Genomic DNA, 19,521 nt, shown 5'->3' with positions numbered 1-19,521 from the left:
AAGAATCGCGGCGACTGTTTCACGCCTCAACTGCAGCCACCGCCGCCCCCTGGTGACGAAGCCACGTGCCGCCGTTAACCTGGCCCTGCACAGCGCATCTTCGTCACTTTTCGTTTCCTCTTTTTTTTTTTTTTTTTTTTTTTTTTTTTTTTTTTTTTTTTTTTTTTTTTAATCTCGCTTTGTCCCGCCGACCGACGCACCGCGCACTGTCGCTCCCCTGCGCCGCTCCAGGTCAGACAAGTCTCGTTTTGTTTTGCTTGTCCACCCGAAAGAGCCGGCGCTCCTGTCACGGAGTTCCGAAATCCGCTTCGCCGAACTTATCGGCGACTGTACCCCGTCGCGTCGACGGAGAAGACGTCGACGTCGGATGAGCGCGCCACCGACGCCTGCGCCGGCGAATCCGCAGTGTACAGCATGACCGAGAAAGCAGAGATGGCGAAGAAAGAGAGGAAAAAGTGCTCGCGGACTGTCGGGTCCTATTGTAGTACGCGCTAGGTGTCCCGTATATATGCGCGACACGTGCTCGAGCGTGCCGCAGTAGATGCGCGCAGACGCGCGCTCACGCACATTGCCGCGCGGTCATTTCGATGGCTCCTGAAGCGACAGCGACTGTCTCGCCGGCTTAAAATAGAATATACGGCTACATTACTTTCTTCTGTTTTTGTAATGCTGTTCACGCTTTATCAATTTATTTACATGCTTTGTTTTTTAACGTGTATGGAGAGAGAAGTTATCGAGAGGGGGGTATTTGGTGTAGGCTCTGGATGCTCGCCGCGTGTCTGTCCTGCGCAGGTTAACGGGATTGCCCTTCCTATAGCGGGGCACATTGACGGCGATTAAGGATACGAAGAGTTGAAAGTGGAGCCGGTCGAATTGATCTCCGAGCGCTTGTGATCTCTTTTCCTTTTTTTTAAACCGGTCGAAGGGAAACAATGCTAAATGCACAAAGAATTATTTTCGTGTTCTCTCGCTCATGAGAAGCCAAGTTCATGAGAAGACTGATGGGTGTGACCTAGGCCCAAGACCTTTAAGACTATAGTTTCTGCAGGTGCACTGTTGCTTGAAGTTAGGCTTGAAACGTTTCGCGTACACCATATTGGCCTAATGCTGACTATGGGCAACGCGGGCAGAAAAGTTGCACACTTAAGCAGTTAAGCAAAAAACAGCGCAACAACGGAGACAAGAGAGTAGAAAAAAGACGGGACCAGCGCTTGTCCCGTCTTCTTTCTACTCTCTTGTCTCCGTTGTTGCGCTGTTTATTGCTTAATTATGTACCAACTCGCTCAACGTGCCGTTTTACTAAAGTCGCACACGCATGCATAATCTGAGCGTGACGGAGGTTGCCGGAACGTTCTGATACTTTTCAGTGGTCTCGCCAAGACGCAACAGATATGATTTATAATCGATGCTCTCGATGCGTATCCAGATATACGTCTACCGCACGTCTGCGTGTGTCCTCGAGCTGGCAGACGATCGGGAAGTACCACCCACTTTATAGCTGTGGCGCATGCGCTTTAAGAAGCGAGAAAATAAACGAGACGTCTGCTTAAAAAGTATTAATCTATTAGCTATAACGGTAGCTTGCTCTTAGGGCGGATATATGTGATTCCGAAGCTGTGTACCAACAGCAATTGAGCAATGCATGCATATGAATGCGCAATATTCATGTAGATACTTTATAAAAAAAAAGTGTATGGAGCTTCTTAAACATTGGGGCTTTAATAAAAGCACCAGCGTTCTAACCGGCATTTCGCTTGAGCAGTGATGACTCATTAGAGGAACACGTAACTCAGGAATCGCTAAGAAGTAAACAAACTTAGTGTGTTCAAGGAATAGACGCAACTAAGCGCGCTTTCTCCTGGATAAGTAAAGTTAAAGCTAGATCACGCCCTAGACCGCAGTACCATCATATGAATACCGCAGTAATATGAAGCGAAGTCACAGTTCACATATAATAAGATATATAAGCGTCTGTAGTCTATGATTTTATGAAGTTAACGTCCAAAAGCGACGCCGGCTATGAGGGACGCCGTAGTCAAGGGCTCCGGATAATTATGACCACAAGGGATCCTTTTACGTGCACTGACATTGCACAGTACGCGGACGCCTTCCGTTTCGCCTCCAATGAAACCCGACCGCCATGCTCGGAATGAAATCCAGGTCTCCGATCTCAGTGAGCACCGTAAACCCTGAGCCATCATGGAGGGGCTTAGTGGTTTGTTTGTTGCTTCCTGAGTACAGAACATTGGAACATTCCATGATTATCTCTGTTTATTAGAAATAGAGCAAATGTATCATATCGAAGGACGACAAGCAATGCTCGTAAGGTACTCATAGAAGCACCTGCAGCACTATTGCTTCTTTCTGAATATAGAACAGTCGGACCTTTCATCGTTATATTTAGTTATTGCAAATAGGACACACAATTTCAGTGTGCTGAGGGTTTAGAAAAATGCAAAAACAAGGAGACAACAACAACAGAAAAAAAAAAATGCAGGCTCCGGTGTCCCGTGCCCTTTCAGAGGACGGTTGGCCCGACGACAACGGTTCGGCAGTGTACGGCCTTTACAAGAGCTGGAACAGAGCGTGGATGTCGTCCCGTGCGCATTTTCGGCACTGTGTGCGATTACCCTCCGACCCCATGCTGTCCCGACAAGGTTTCTCGGGTCACTCCAGTTGGGCCCTTACTTTGACGCACCGCTGACGGGCCGCAGTTCGAGGCGATTTCAGGAAGGAGCGAAGGAGGCAAAAGCGTCTTTCCTCCGCTAGCAAACTTGATCGAATATAAAGGCGTGCCTTTGATATCCCGTCACACTTTTTTTTTTTTTTTTTTTGCGTTCCCTCGCACCGCTGCCTCTCGCTTCCCCGGTTACGAGAAACAACCGGAGACGGCTGCTAACAACCGTAACGGAAAGACTGACCCCCTCCTGACCCCATCGCAGTTCTTCCCTTTTCAAGTTTGCGGTGGCTTGACGGTTTGCGTAGTTAATGCACCTATAGTAGAACATCTGGAAATCAGGGGGAAGTTTCGCGTTTCCTACCGACGGGGTTTCGTCGTGGTCGCAAAATGCAAAGATCAGGAAAGTGATCAGGAGGAAACAACGACGCCTCCTTCCAGTCTCGCAGAATGGAAGCAGTCGCACGCCTCGTGCAGTTAACAATCTAATTTGCTTCCTCCTCGCAGTCGGTCAGGCTTCGAAGCAGAGGTGAGTTCTTACAAGCAGCACCAGCGCCATTTCACACGTCGGCTAAAAAAAGGCAGCGTGTCTGTCCGGCTGCTGCTACCGGGAGCACATCAAGCAATGCAGCGGCGTGAGTGACGGCACGTTCGGCCGCTGCGCGAAGCGTTAAGAGCGGCGTTCGAGAGCGTTTCCTCATACTGCGTTTGCCGAATGGTTAGCGGCCTCGTTCGTCACCCCTCACTGTGTGAGTCAGCTTTGGCCGTGTGCGTGTGTGCAAGTGTTGCCTTGAATATTCAACTCGACTTGAGCGTCAGAGCAATGATTCCCCAAAGCGGAAATCGGGGTTTGGATTTGAGCCGACGCTCAGCTACACAAAACAAAAACAAAGTACGCAGACAACATAATTTACACTTTACTGCGTTCACCGGTACTCTTCGCCGTTCTTGTTAGTGCTGTCATCTTGAGAAGGCGTGCAAGGTCTCGGTGCCAGACGAAGTTTTATTTCATCTAGCCTGCCCTAGCTGGCAGGTGAAGTTTGTCTTAACTCGTCGAATAGCTCCAAGTGCTCGTAATAGTTCCTGCATTTAGGGCACTGAAAGTAACTGCAGCGGTGAGCAGTCTTCCACGAAGACTATACGTCTGTGAAATAAGCCTTCGCCCTGAATGTTGACACAAATCCGACGATTAAAAATGGCAGCTGGATACAACTTGCAGCGCAATGTTTTCTGATGGATTTTGAAGCAATGACCCTTCACTTTCTTGCACTGCATCCTAGTAAAACCGAGAGCACCTATGTAAGGTGATTGCGGCGTGGATCACGAAAATGCAGCATGAAATAAAATTAATTACTCTGTAGCAGCCACACGTGCGCGGACTTGTCTGTGGATTGGGAATCTGTAACAGTTTGATACGTTAAGTACAAATATCTATAGAATAAATCTACCAAATGCGCTTAATATAATTAGCATTGGAGATAAAGATAAGAGCGCATCCAAGTGTTCTTTCTCGTTGCGTTGTCCCTCACCTGTATATCCTTTCTGTATTGGTCTAGCATATATATTCGGAATCGAATTGGTTATCGTGTAATGAATTTGATGAAAACTACTCCTCCTGAGGCGCCAGTTCTGCTAAAAGATGCCGAGTGGTTGAAAAGAACGTGTAATAGCACACATTTCGCCCCCCTTTGTTTTTTGGTTTAATCACAAAACAAGCTGCAGTAAGTAATGTTTTCCCTTGAGAATATTTGCACGCCTGTAGTTTACGATGAACAAACGATTACACGTTGATGTTGCGGCAAAATCTTGAGTAAAATATAGTAACGTGTGGGAAATGGAAAATCCAATGTGTGAAAAAAAATTTGCAAAGGTAGGTTGACACAAGGTGCCGCGTAAAATTAACTCTTACTAGGCTCACTACACATAACAAACTACATGATGGTCAGATAAATGACATCAGTGGTACTCACAGCGGAATTGCAAAAGAATAATAATTACAAACAACACATATCTGACAGTATTAGTACGCAGGGGTGGAAGCAGGCTCGAGCACTTTGGAGCAGCTCAGGGAGCAGTAATAAAATTATTTTGTTGCAGCTTTGGAGCACTAAAACGAGTTTTGTAGCATTCTAATTAAGATTTGGAGCAAGTTTTTAGGGTCAAAAGCTTTTAATAGCTGCAATTTTATCTTCCAGATGTACAAAATTATCCAATTTCATTATTTTTTATTTAATGCTCAATGTTTTGCCAACGGTGCAGGCATCTCTGACATGAAAACAAGGAGCCAGAACATATACAGACGCTAAAAATAACGAAACTAAGCTGAACAAATACTAGCAGCAAACGGAATGTTTGCTTCTACACTTCATACCTGAACATTCTCTTTGACTAAGAGCTTTGACTATTTTGACTTCATAGATCCAAACGTGGAGTTTATACCGCTTTGATGCGCTCAAGCAGCGCCACTAGCCTGGTGTTCACATCAAGAGCAGCGCATTTTCGCTCTTCTATCTTGTGCATATATCCTTTCTGATCATATGCCTGTGCTGATAAATTTTTGGGCACTGGTCAATAGTGCATTCAGAAAGGATAGACGGCACTAAAGGTAGCATTTTCCTTCATCATATTATTTACTATATGGCTTCTAGCGGATCATGTTTTCGATTCAGTGGCGCTGAAGCTTCCTTAATTTCAACGCATTAGCAACAGGCCATGTATGGGTTTCCAAAATTCCACAATGCTTCAAGTATGCTGCTCTCTACTGGCACGCTTGTTATTCACAAAGAGGCTGGATGGAGAAGTATCTGCTTGCTTTCACAGCAGGACCAACAGAAGAATTCGTGCGGTTCCTTGTTGCCGAGCAAGTTTGCTAACCTTCATCCTTCATAACATGCTTTTTATTCCCCGATGCAATAAGCATCGCAAAAAAAAAAAAAAAGTTTCCTAACAGCTTGGGATACCTCGCGGGGACTGCTTCGCTCGATGATCTGACTGCTCTCACACCAGCGACCCAAAAGGCTGAAAGAAGGTGCTATGTGAAGTGCACAAAATACTTTTTGCCAATTAGTTCCCTCCAATCGCTTGTGGCTCGTTTTAAATTTACTTGTGAACAAACATTTATTATGCGCTATGTTTTTCTAGCTTATGAACATTATAGATGTGTTAGGCACAACGCGAGGCGCAAAATAACTCTGTCACCGGTGTGCTGTACCATGGATGGATGGATGGATGGAATATAGGAGCGTCCCCTTTGAAACGGGGTGGTTGCAGTAGCTATCATGCTCATTTTTCTACCTATATCTTGATTATTGATTTAGAATGGTTAACTAAACCATCATTCTATTTATTAAATTTTTGTTTCTACATTACTAACATTATGTCACTTCTCTGCTTTTAAGCCACCAATCTTACAGTCGTTTTTTGCTAGTTTCCACCGCCGGTTTATTCACCCGGCCACTGTTATCTCTAAACCCCAGAGCTTCAGGAACAGTGATTGCGCCTGCACCAACTTCCGGATGGATACCATTACATTCGAGTATAATATGGTCAATTATTTCACTGGAGTTTCCACATACAGCACATGCGTCATCTCCATTGTTAAATTTCTTTTTGTAGCTGCGTGTTCTAAGGCACCCTGATCTACCTTCAAAAAGTAGGGCACTGCCTCTTGAGTTATCAAAGAAAGCTTCCTTCCTGATCTGCCTTTTCCACTTTCGGTATAATTCCACACTCTGTTTCTTTTTCATCGAATTTATCCAATTTTTACCTTCTGTGTTTTTCACCTGTTGCTTAATGCTCTTTATTTCTCCGTCTTTGTGACTAGCATACTTACTAGTTAGTTTCCTAGTTCTTTTTCTTCATTGTGAGTCAACGCTTTTTAAGTACAGGTATTTAAATACTTTAGCTGTCCATCTGTTACTGTCCAATTTCGTCAGGCGTTCCTCATATAATATTTTACTCTGAGCTTCCCGTACTTCGAAAGATACCCAGCCCATATCCCTCTGTACCGCCTCATTTGTGGTTTTGCCGTAGGCACCTAGTGCTAATCGTCCGACGGATCTCTGATTTAATTCTAATGTCGACTGTACCTCTGATTTTAGGCACAAGACCGCATTTACGAAAGTAAGTCCGGGCACCATAATTCCTTTCCAAATACCCCTCAAAACTTCATACTTGTTGTATCCCCACAATGCCCTATGCTTCATTATCCCGGCATTCCTTCGCCCTTTGGCCTTAAGTGATTGCTCATGTTTTCCAATGTATGCCAATCCTTCGTTTACCCATACCCCCAGATATTTATATTCTGCTACTCTAGGTATTTCAAGGCCTTGCATTTTAAGACCCTGATCAGCTGAGCCGTTGAAAATCATCAGACCCGACTTAACGGCGCTGAAACTGAAGCCTAGAGCGTCCTCTTCGTCTCCGCAATACTTAACTAGAGTTTGTAATTTTTGCAGACTCTCAGCTAGCAGCACAATATCGTCTGCATACATCAAACCGGGGAGGCGCTGCTCTACCGCCTTTCCACCTAATCTATACGATAGGTTAAAACCTAGGTTACTTTCTTGTATCCTCCGTTTCAGCTTTATCATATAAAGCATGAACAGCAGCGGTGATAAAGGAAAGCCTTGTCTTAATCCTTTGCATACTTTGACATCTTCCGTACTTCTTATTCCTTCCCACGTAATTTCTACTTTGTTATCCCGGTATATTTCTTGTACGAACTCTATTATCTGGCTTCGACTACGGCGACCCCTCCTGCGTGTACACGCAACTAACACCATGCCATCGCTCTGAGTTGCTTTTCACGGTCGCTTATTACAACTGGATCGGATGACTTTTTTTCGCAGGTGATACAATAGCCCAATGTGCGGCGAAAAACAATGTTCTGTGAAATTCTATGGCAGAACATCAGTGCAGTTGACTTAGAGCAGTTGTGTGTCATTACTGCATTTTGGAGTAAGATGGAGAGGGGAAAAGTTTGGAGCAGTTTCGATCAAATGGAGCAGCACTTCCACCCTTGGTACGGCTGAAAATAAAAGCTGCGCGTTTTCGCGAGGCTTCCTCCTCCTAATAATAATAATAATAATAATAATAATAATAATAATAATAATAATAATAATAATAATAATAATAATAATAATAATAATAATAATAATAATAATAATAATAATAATAATAATAATAATAATAATAATAATAATAATAATAATAATAATAATAATAATAATAATAATAATAATAATGCCCACGGTCCTGGAGCTTATGTATTTAATTATTTCTTCTGTGAACTGCAGCAAGTGTAGTGGGCGTTCGTTTGTTCACCAGTTCTCTTGCAATGAGCCTGGCCCGCTTAAATATGACACCTACTAAAAAAAAAAAAGAAAAACGATGTGAGGAATAAGGACTGCTTTAACATCCAGCTTCACCTACTTCCTTTCTCGCATGCAGTCTTGGCTTACATGACGATATACATGAATAACATCAGGATACGATCAGTCTAATATGGCATCATTCACATTTTGCCTCTTGCAAAAAGGAACCAGTCTTTTCCCTTTTGTAATCCGCAGCTTTTCTCGTGTTGTTTGCTGAATGCCTCATTCCCACCGATTGCGCTGACAAGCTACACGCCCCGCTGTGACGAACCGGGTGTACAGGCACGTGGAATAAGCGCTAGCAAAGTAACATGCGCCCTCGTCTCAGGAATGCAACACGTTCAGAGCGCTCTCAACTATACTCCCTCCAATTCAAATTCAAAGCAGTGATGCTGCAGCTGAGCTCTTGAATTGGTTTTGGCATCTAGGGGGCTAACGAAGTCGTTTACACGGGTTTTCTAAACACAAATATGTTCGACCATATATATTTTAAGCATTTTTGTGAAGTATAAGAGCTGCCACGCAACATCGGAGGGTGCACAGGTTTAATGTGAGCTCTAGGAGATATATAAAATCGACGCCCCTATTAAAACCTAGATAGTACTGCACGAAATTAAACGACGCCACATGTGTGGTTACGTAGCTGTCGTGACTAGAGTTCGAGTAACGTCGGCCCTGGTGCTTCGTGCACGCTTTTTACGTTCTCGTTCGACCCTAAACGTTGATCGACGAAGGCGCGCCTCTGCCTTTGACGAACGCCATGGACACGAGCGGCGATCGGGTGACGTGCTTGTGGCTTAACCAGCTAAGCCCAGGGAGCTGCGTCTGACAGATGCTGCACTGTTGCGCAAGATTTATGCACGGGCCGGTCTCGGACGGCGTGTTGCGTGAACGGTCGCCGGCTCCCTGCGTCTCTGATCATAGCCTTTTGACGCTGACGCATCAAGGCGCCGCCGCGGCTCCTCCGCAGTACTAACGCGCTGGAGCGGGCGGTTTGCGTGAAAACATCTACGCGTGAGCGAAATGTACAGTACACGCTCCTGTTTGCTCGAGTAGGTGCAACCACCGATCTTTCTTTCCTTTGATGCGTACACTGCTAGTGAATGGGAGTCAGGCTTACCCTAAAATAAAACAAAAAGAACTTAAGTGAGATACTAGGGTCTGCGAAAGAGAAACTATGGTCACGATTGATATTGACACCTTCGCCACGCATGGAAGTGAAAGCGAGAAGTGGTCGGAACTGGCATCAGCGGGACATCCATTTCCTTGTTTTTGTTGATTTTTTTTTTGTACTAATTTTCGTGTAACGCCATCCTTTTACAGCCCTCCACTTGTTACCACACAGTAAAGAAAGTTACGCACCATTTATCAAAACAGTGATCGAACCCCCTGTCTTTAGCACCGCTCTTCTCACTGCGCCACCGAGGAGGAAGAAGACGACCGGTAAGAAAGCGGCAGTTTGTGAGCCAAGAGGTCGCCATCTTGATCTAAGCGCACACAATTAACGCACTTTTATTGCGAAAGCAATACTACTCTAGGTTTTGAGCCTTCAGCGTAGCGCGGCAGGTAGCCAGGTCTTACCCACGTGACGCTGCAACGTTGCACCCCACATGGGCTGGCAGGAGCTGCCAACTTGGGTCTCTCGTTTCACATGGGACGGTTATGCCAGAATCAGCCTGCTAGGACCCTGGCATTCACGTTACCCCTATAGGCCACTAAGGCACGTTCATACTTCTCGGTGAAAGCGGAGCTTTATATGTTGGCTGAGGAAAATGCTCGGTCACTCGCAGCTAATGCTTTCGCTCAATATTTGGTTCAGCAGAACCCTTGTAATATTTTTTTTCTAGACGCCGTCCCAGACCTCACCCTTTGGGTGCGTGCTCGTGGCCCATCTTTAACCCCACGGGCTTCGTAAACCAGAGCTATGAGATGACATAAACTTTGAGTACAGTGAACAAACGGCCAAACACTGCAACTTTTTTTTCGTGGCCCTTTAATGCTGGCAGCACTCTTACTTAGAGCAGACCCGACTTCGGAACACGTCGTTTCCTGTGTACACACGCTATGCGATTGAAAAGCGCCGTACAAGCGTGTTTATTTGAATGAGCCCTTCTTTTCTGTTTTTGCCTATTGCTCTTTTTTGTGCATTACGCAATCACCAGCACCAATACTGCTCGAATTATTTCTATTGAGATGTAAAAACAAAATGAGTACATGGTTTGAAACTCGACGCCAAGGTATTTCCATGTGAGGGGAATTCCCTTGCGTTTGTTTCCCACTGTTTGCTACCTGACAAATATTGTTCTGTCCATATAATCACTTTTCTGTCTGCTAAAGAGTTGTGAAAATATATACCAATACCCTTTCTAAAGACCCCAAATTAAAGTGTAGTCTGTGATATGTGCTTATGAGCTGTCTAACGTAACATCGTGAAAAAAATTGGCTGCCAAAATAAAATACAAAAAATTCGGCGCAAAATGTTCTGTCTATCGCTTTGCCTCTAAATGATTACGTGTACTTAAGCAAGAGCGCAGAAATTATTCTCTTTGCCTAAATGAACCGACTTGAAAGATTAAAATATTAAGGAGGCGAGGTATAGACAGCGATTATCTATAGCTCTAGGAACCAAAAATGCCATAACACGCAACGCAGGCTTTTACGAGGACCGGCATTGCTCGCTTTCGTCGACAGAGCGTCACTATACTCGTGCTAAATTGGTCGTTGACGCCAGCGTGCACATGCAGATGTACTATTTTGTAACCATACTTGGCAGGCTTGCTCTCAGCTGCAGTAAAGAAGCAAGAAAATGACGAGGCCAACAAAACCAAAGAATGCCACCCGGAGCAGGGTATATATGTTATTCTTGCAACACGGCAGCGAAGTCTTAATGTTCCCGCCGCCTATCGCAACACCCTAGCTGGCGCTTGGCCGATAAGAGCCGGCGTAAATATGCGCTTGCCAGCGACTCTGCCCTATAGTGAATCCCGAGAGTACACTCTAAAAAAAAAAGGTGTGATCTTAGTCTTTTTGGGGGGTAAACTGCTTGTCGCTGAGCTAACACCTTTTTGGAGTAAGGTTACGCTGTGTCTTGGAAGACTAAGTATTTATACCATTGCATGTAGTGTAACATTACGCTTCTGGTAGCATAAACTTGCACCTTCACAAGCAGTGTAACTGTATTCTACCTAGGCATAATGTTGTACCTTTCATAAAGGCCTATGTTTTAGTCTGTCGATGGCATAAGCATACCCTTGCATCAAAGGTGCAAGTTTGCACCTTGACAACGTAAACTTATCCTGTATGTACAGGTGCAAAGTTACCATTTTAGAGTATAAATTTATATTACGACAAAGAGCGCAAAGTTTTGCACCTTTATGGTGCAAGCTTATACCACCAGGAGAAGGATAATGTTGCCCTCCAAGCAGTTTAAAGTAATGCCATATTACATAGGGTATCTAAGCATCATCTTGTGGTATATATATGCTATCCACACAAGAGTACTATTACCAATCTGCATCGTAAACTTGGTCACTGGAAGCAGGAATAAAGCTAACCAATACATTTCAAGATTTTCTGGAAGGAAAGATTATGTTGAAACATTGCAATATCTTTGTGTCGTCTGGAGTGTGACAGTGAGCAATGTTTCAGGTGAGGTAGGCTGTGTCATGTTGTGTTCAAGCCGTAAGTTATGTTGCAGAGTGAACAAAAAGAATTTACAGAACAATCGGTTAAGATAACATACCATGGTGTTTATTTCACCTCATTATACACCGAAGTTGCAGCAAGGGACTGGATAATCTTCTCCGCACAGTCAGGGCAGGGATGTACCACGTATTTGACCTGCATAGAAAAGAGAACTTGTAATCGGTTACTCACGAAGAAAGCCTCACAAAACATGCTTATGGAGTAATTAATTCACATATAAAAATAACACTGCACAAAGGGCAAGTAAAAAGGAAGACAGATGGAAATAGTGCACCAGTACAGGCTTCCAAGTGTTTATATAATGAGAATTGTGAACTCACACAATATATAGATCAATGAAAATTCTCCAAATCTGAGCTTTACCTGTGCCACTAACACACACATAGACAACTAGCACATTGCAATCTCAGAAAAAATTGACAATATGCTCAATAAGACACAATATACAATGAGACATATTCTTGTTTGGAGCAGGGTCAAGCCATAGGCATCACTGATGTTGGACTACCCAGAGGGTCATTTAAAGAAATATGAATGAAAACATATTGATAAAATAGAAGCTACCCTAATAAAGGCAAAAGATGTGATTTAAAAAACCCCTCCCTCTACTCGTTCATATGTGCAGTTCTCCTTTTTTTTTATCATTAGCTTTTTATGTTAAACTTTGTTTTATCACCTTCACTTTCACCTTTGTTGTTTGCTGGTTTCCACTCCAACACCCAAACATTATAGTTTGCTTTCACACCTGACCATACCAGTGGTCTTGTTTCTAGTCACTATGGTCTCACCCTCCTAGAAAACACTGTCTCTGGTCCTTCATGACATTATCTTATGTTGCCTATAGTGTTAATGTTTTCCTGAGACTACACTGTCTTTAGTCATCTGATCATCCATCACAAGTGACAACTGCAAATCTCTTATTCTTTTTTTTTTTTTTTTGGGGGGGGGGGGAGGATGGGGGGAGGTTCTTTTGTTCTTGCATTCGTTGTCATTTCTCATGAATATAACGAATGAAGCTTGTTCCTGCAGAGCTTGCTCCTGCAGGGGTTTGTCTAAGGCCATTCTATTGTTTCTGCCTTTAGTGCAGTTTACATTATACCACAGGGGCTATGCCTTATAAAATGCGGGATACCACTTCTGAAAGATGGAACATTTCATGCTAAAAGAGCAATGATAGCAAGGCACATCCAAAGCACCTTCTGCACATGTGCATTACTGCAGTGATGTCACAGATGCAGAATTATGTAAAGCATGACAATAAAATGCAACTTTTACATAAGTTCATTGCTAGTTTCACACCACACATCAGCTTATGCCGATGCCAAAAACTTCTCGAGACTGCCATTTCACTTCAAAACTACATTATCTTGCTCAGGAGGCAAAAAACAATACACTTCAATACCCCTATAATTCCTGGAACAAACCACAAAGCTTGAGATTCTATGTATTGCTGTTTCATGTAATGCTCGCAGCACATGCAGCAGGAATAAAACTTCTCATAAACTGCAATTTGCCAGAACTGTCAACTGCTTATCTCTTTAGATGCCTAACTAATGAAATTGTAAATGCTGACCAATATTATACAAGAATGATTATTAAAAAGTGTTTACAACAAATTTCTCGAAGATTATGTTCTTTACCTTTACAGATCGCAAATCATAAACTATGAAGAGACACCCGTGCAGTCTCTGCCGGTGGGTTGTGCAGCAATGTGGACTTTGGGTACCTGGTACAGCTTCAGGATTAGACTTAATTATCTATTCTTTTTGTTTATAAGAGGCAATATGAAAACTGCAAAATTGAAGGCTATTAATGAGTGAGCCTAGGCCTAAAACCCTCCTAATCATCTATGTGGTCTAACATAATGAGCATCAAAAATATTCCTTTAAAAGCTTTGTAAGTTGGTTTTTCCACATTACATAACTAAAAAAGGGTGTTGCTGACATTTCTTATTCAGATAATATAGACATATTTTGTGTTTTTGATGATGCAGAAGAAGCTAACGTGATTCTGGCAACAATACCAAGTGCAGCAACATTTTTTACATGCAATGTGGGAAAGCAAGACAATAGTTTTCAAATACGCCTTTCCTTTTTCAGTATTTTGAACTACATTGCTCTTTCAGAAAATTTAAGAACTGGGCTCACCTATAATATTGGGGACCCTCATTTCTGGTATATAATACTGTCCCCTAAAATTAAAATGCAAAAGTTAAGTCAATTTTGGTTGATTAGCCATTCAACCATTATCCTCTACCACAGACATGTCCACTGTGCTGCACAATCCAGTTCTAATTGTACTGCAAATTTCATTTCATTCATTCTCCCTTTATAGGCCCATAGACATGACATAAGGGGTGGGGGCATATATATATATATATATATATTTGTTAAATGGTAGTGGTGGAACACAAGGAAAATACGCTGAGTACAAATGGCACAAAACAATATAAAGAACACAAAAGAAACAATAAAGCTGAAAGTGCTAAAATACCGTCCATTACATATCACCTGCAGTACTTCATTTTTAGTTTCATTCTTTGTGGACATACCTAGCAACATAAGAGCATGTGAGTTGTTGAAAATTACACCCATCAGAGAACATAACCTTACTGCTGAGAACCAAGTGCAAACAATTTAAATATTAGGTTTTGAAGAAAAAAAGAAAAGAGGCATACATTAACAGCTCACTCAATAAAAAGAAGTCAACATGTTCAGATCGATTACATACTGAAAAAATTCCTCCCTTGCTAACTTGCTCAATAGCACTGAATGGTTCCAAACTCAATGTAATGCCAGGGCTATTGCTCCTCAGCATCGAAAAATATGCTCTTTGATAGACATAAAGCAACAATGAACAGACCACAATGCCACAGCTATGTCGAAAAATACATACCACACAAATCTTGCCGTAAGTAGTCGTCCAGCGCTGAAGAAAGCAGGTTGATCTTTAGAAGCAGGAGTAACATCACTTCTACACCGTATTCCTCCTACTGGCAGGTACGCTGCAGCAAAGGTATCATTCATAACATTAGCATGATACTTGTAACTAGTACATACATAACTATAGTACAAAAAATAATGGCACCACACATGCCACAACAATGACTCAAATATTTTGACAATGAGCTTAAAAGCTACAACTCCTGTTCCTAGATATATCTGTAACAATATCTGCCACCTCTTTACAGTCGAAATAACTGCTTAAATAAACTAGAATAGCAGATTTATGACAAACTGCTAGCACAATGACAATACACATTAACTTCAATGAGGGAATGTCTCAGTACCAGTGAATTGTAGTAATGAGTATAACACAATGTCTGACAACAGAAACTACAGAAGGAAAAGAATGTGTTGTTATTGGTCAGGCATAGCCTCCTTTCTATGGGTCAGGAGGCTGAAAAGTTCAGAATGGAAATAGCTGAGTAGAAACTATAGCAAATCCCCAAATGAAAAATATTAGTGATATAAAAATTTTCCTTAGCTCGCTAACGAAAATTAGCACATTTAATCAAAATAGCTGTTTGGGCCAGTTGGTTCATACTTACACCCTAAAAGACCAGCGAAAAAAAAGAAAACAGGTACAAAGGAACACAAAACGTATTTCAGTGCCTGTCCTGTCATTTTTTGTTCCTTTGTCCCCGTAATTATTATTATTTTTTTTTGCGCTGGTCTTTTTATGTACCGATTACAAAAAGAAAGCCAGTCTTAAAGAAGAGAAGGGGTGACACATGGTTTGCTTCAATGCTGAAGACATCTGATCACCAGCTAACCCAGATTTTTCACTTGTTAAGTGATTTGATCGAGTCCAATATTTATTATCAGTTTTTAACATAAGTGATCAGCAAGTTAAATAACACCATTTACTCGCACACGCCCTCAAACACAATGAAACTCAATTGATAAGTCACTGTCTAGGCGTGCACCATATTGCACGGCATGAGCGAAAATGGCAACACGCAAGGAGACACACACATGGCACGCGACATAAATATTCTCCGACGAGAATCCCAAGCAGTATACATTGAGGCAGATGTCAGTGATCAGCAATATGTGCCACAAAAGAGCGCGTGTCAATTTAAACGCCCCTTTCTGGACGGAAACAATGCTTTGGACTTACCAGCACGGATAGCAGAGACCAGTTTCAAATTCTTTGAAGAAACGACAGTCTACGTTCTTGCGCAGACGAGACGAAGGACTTGAGCCTGCAGCGAAAAAAAAAAAAAAAAGCGTGAGAAATGTCTTTCCTGCACATTGCGTCACTGCGACAGTATACATGTACACGAATCGGCTCGGTCCCACCTCTGGTCTCGACGCCATCAGCTCAAAACTGCGGGGTTAAATCGGCGTTCTGAAAGCGTTACTTTAGGATATCAAGCGCGCTGCCTTCGAACGTACAAGTTGCTGGCAAAAGAACCGTAAACTTAACCCATCACCCTGCATGCTCTCCCGCATTTATGGCAACGTTCCCGTAAAGCAGCAACAACAGACGATCAAAATCGATTGTAGGCAGCGAGCAAAAATAATGCGCCATGCAAACACGTCAATGCGTATCACCGGGACTGCATTAGCGCTCGTCGACGCATACTTTCGACCGCAGAATATGCTTGTGAGCGTCGTAGACGACTAAAAATGCACCATTAACATCCCGCAAAAAGGTCGTGACCATCTAAAAATTTTGGGATGCGCCGCTGCTCCAGTCTGAACTGAGGGAGTGGTATGCTCAGGTTGGGATCCGAAACGTCGTGCTCAGAGGCCGTTTCACAGACAAACAAGCAGCGTCGCGGACGTAAGCAATAACAAAACATGTTCAGGCCAAGTTATATAGCAGAGAAAAACACGTAAAACGAAATGTAAAGCGTCACTTACATGCGCGGCTGAAATTTGGCGCCAAGGATCCGTTGGAACGCCACCACCGCGACGACCAGCCATCCGCCGTTTCATTCCGAAGTTCACACTTTCACGAAGTCGTTTCATAGTGAGGCATCGATGAGCGCACTCGATGAAATAATCGCTGAGAGCAACCGAACTTTGCTAAAAACACAGATGAGTACCAACGACAAAGAGCACGAACGCTGACTCGTGCGGCAATCGCCGTCGTCGTCTTCTCGGACTAGCAGAGTCGCAGGGAACGCAGGCAGGCTCAAGCAACTACGAACACGTGGCGCTGCGTTGAGAATAAAAGCAACAAAACTAAAAAGCAACTGCTTCGCTTCTCGTCTCACCACCACTCCCCCCTCACCTCCCCTTTCTCCCTGTTTTGCAGCGTACACAGCGTCTGTCCGCCCTTGTTCTGAGTTCGGCCTTGCTCTCTCCACGGTCAAGCTCGCGTAGGAGTCAAAAGACGGGACGGGTGTCGGGGGGAGGGGGGGGGTGAAGGGGGGAGGCACCGCTTTTTGTAAGAAGATAAGATGCTCCCAACTTTCGACGATTCCCCACCTCCTCCGGGGAAAAACGAGGGGTCCTTTTGTGGTAGCTCTTGAAAGGACATCGGACGGGAAGTAGGAACACAGCCGCACCCAGCTTGAAACCGGTTACCATCATAAAAAAAAAAAAGAAGAAACAAGCGGCAAACTTTTTTTTGCTTGAGCTGCAGGGACGAAATGGTGTAAAGTCATGCGAGAGAGACTAACGTCTTCCGTGCGGGTGATTGCGCAGGGTATATTTAAGCCATGCGGTTTCAGATAGCATAAATCCCGAAGTTACCCTCCTTTTACACTCTTTTTTTTTAGAGTGTACTTATACGCCTGCAGCTCGTAGCGCATGCGAATTGTGAAACTGCGATTTGCATCCCCCGAATTCGTAGGCGCTCAACCAAGACGTCGAAGCTCTGGTTAGCAAGATACACGTCATGAGCGTTGCGCTTTAACGTGCGTCGCAATTAACCCCAACCGCATTCAGGTCCCTTACACCTTTGGCACTACGACAGGAAATCTATGCACTTCGTGGCCTAGGGGAGGCAACGAGCGGAAGGTGTGGACGCGATGGCCTGTTAATCGCCAGCGGTTCTTGATTGGTTTAACTTATAATGTGGCACGGTGAACTTTATGTAACAGCCTACGAAACGGTTTGGTTTCGCTTCGTTGCCACCTTATAGAGGAAGTGCTACAGAAAAGGTTTAAATCCCTGTAAAAATAGGAGAGAATAGTCATTTTCTGCCATACCCACCAGCAGATACAAGGAGGTTGACCGCGATGTCGTGACAATAGGTTGGCGCGTCAGTTGGAGATGCATTTCTCTCTGCGTACTTGAATTGCACTATAGCCGTGTACCTAAAAGGGTGAGTACTTCACAATATTGGGCCGCGAAATGCTGAAAGCTCGCTTGTGCCACGTGTTGGAAGTGGAGAAAAGCGCAACCCGCGGACTGCTGCGGGAGGTGACACAGAGCGCGCAGGAGAAATGCCCAATCGGTAGTTTTGTAAAGGATAAACGACGTTTTATTTAACGATATAATTTGCAGCGACCGACCTAATCTTCGATAGTATAAGTGTCGAAAAAGTTCGAGTAGACTTGAGTAATGCAGCTAGCATTGCTAGTAACCGTTCATATACGCGCCTGCCCTTTGAACGACTATGCGCGAGTGTCTGTACAGAAGTCCAAGAGTCTGGGACACCTCTTAATTAAGACAATTATGATATATTAACGTGACAACGTTGAAGGCCCCGTTCTCGAGTAAATCCATGGTGTCGGCGCTGGCAGCGAATAATCATCAGCATCATGAGCTGGCAGGGGTAGACGGGCACTGATTTTTCGGTGGGCTGTGTGACGTTACGAGACCAGACATGGCCGCCGTGTGCAGGCGCCACCAAATCGGGCTTCCCCATTGAGATAGGAAGGTGACATCGCAATCCAGCCCTCCAGGACCCTTGAATATACGTTAAAACACGTTGCCCGTAGACATGCTTATATGGCCTGGTTAAAACGGGGCCTTTCACATAATGGGGTATCTTACACCTGTATGCAAATGCTTATGTGGAACATAACAGTCATAAATTTAAAGAACAGTGAATAAGTAGGTAGCATAGTACACGCGAACGAGGATGCGAAAGGAGAGCCGGCAGACGGGTGGCATTAATGCTGTCGCGTCATGCCCTTAAAGGCGGAAGTGAAATGTCTGCTAACTTTTGTAAGATACGTTTATGCACATGTTGGTACGAATGCTCTAAGCTTACGATGCGTGACCCGAAATTCGCTTTTAAAATTGTTAATTCGCTCGTAGCGACTGGTTAGAACTGTCATAGAAGATCAGCAGAGTGCGTTTTTTAATAGTTGCGGGGAACTGGGGAGTTTTGTAAGAAACTTTTATAACCATATGGATAGATGTTGCCTAAGCTTCCGACCAGTACCATAAAGTTGCTTCTGAAGTTTGTCCTGCGCTCTAGAAAAACGTTAGCCAGTCTGTATTAGAAAATTAATCGGGCGCGTTCTCCAGCACCATAATAGCAAATAACTAGAAGCCTGATGCCGAAAGATTGCTTATATACTGATTGTTATTATTGTTATTATTCAAACTATATTGAAAATTATATCGCCGGAAATATAAAAAAGATTCGGTATGATTAACTAGGAGTGATGGTTTTGTAGAAATATTATCTCAAATCGTTCTAGACTGGCTCGTGTTGTGGGTCATGAATTACGAACGTTTGTGTGTGCATGGCCGCGAGGTTGCGAAATGCGTGAGGCAAAAAAATTAAAGAAGCCCTGCGCCATTCCCCTGATAAGATCCGATTATTCGAGCTACAAATTCAAGCGAAGTGGTT

At 43.6% G+C, this 19,521-nt stretch overlaps 1 long non-coding RNA gene across 1 annotated transcript; it reads right to left on the bottom strand.

Moving 5' to 3' along the window:
* Positions 1-11,780: 11,780 nt before the first annotated feature.
* Positions 11,781-16,912, bottom strand: LOC146207224 (uncharacterized). Its single transcript, XR_014703315.1, has 4 exons — positions 16,629-16,912; positions 15,880-15,964; positions 14,653-14,761; positions 11,781-11,892 (listed from the first exon to the last, which is right to left on the bottom strand). It is a non-coding gene; the product is annotated as an uncharacterized LOC146207224 (long non-coding RNA).
* Positions 16,913-19,521: the final 2,609 nt, after the last annotated feature.

This window comes from Amblyomma maculatum, chromosome 1, assembly GCF_055883805.1.
Source record: "Amblyomma maculatum isolate TAMU_Amacu chromosome 1, ASM5588380v1, whole genome shotgun sequence".
Classification (NCBI taxonomy): domain Eukaryota; kingdom Metazoa; phylum Arthropoda; class Arachnida; order Ixodida; family Ixodidae; genus Amblyomma; species Amblyomma maculatum.
The sequence above is the reverse complement of the archived record's forward strand: the minus strand, read 5'-3'. Positions and strand labels throughout refer to the sequence as shown.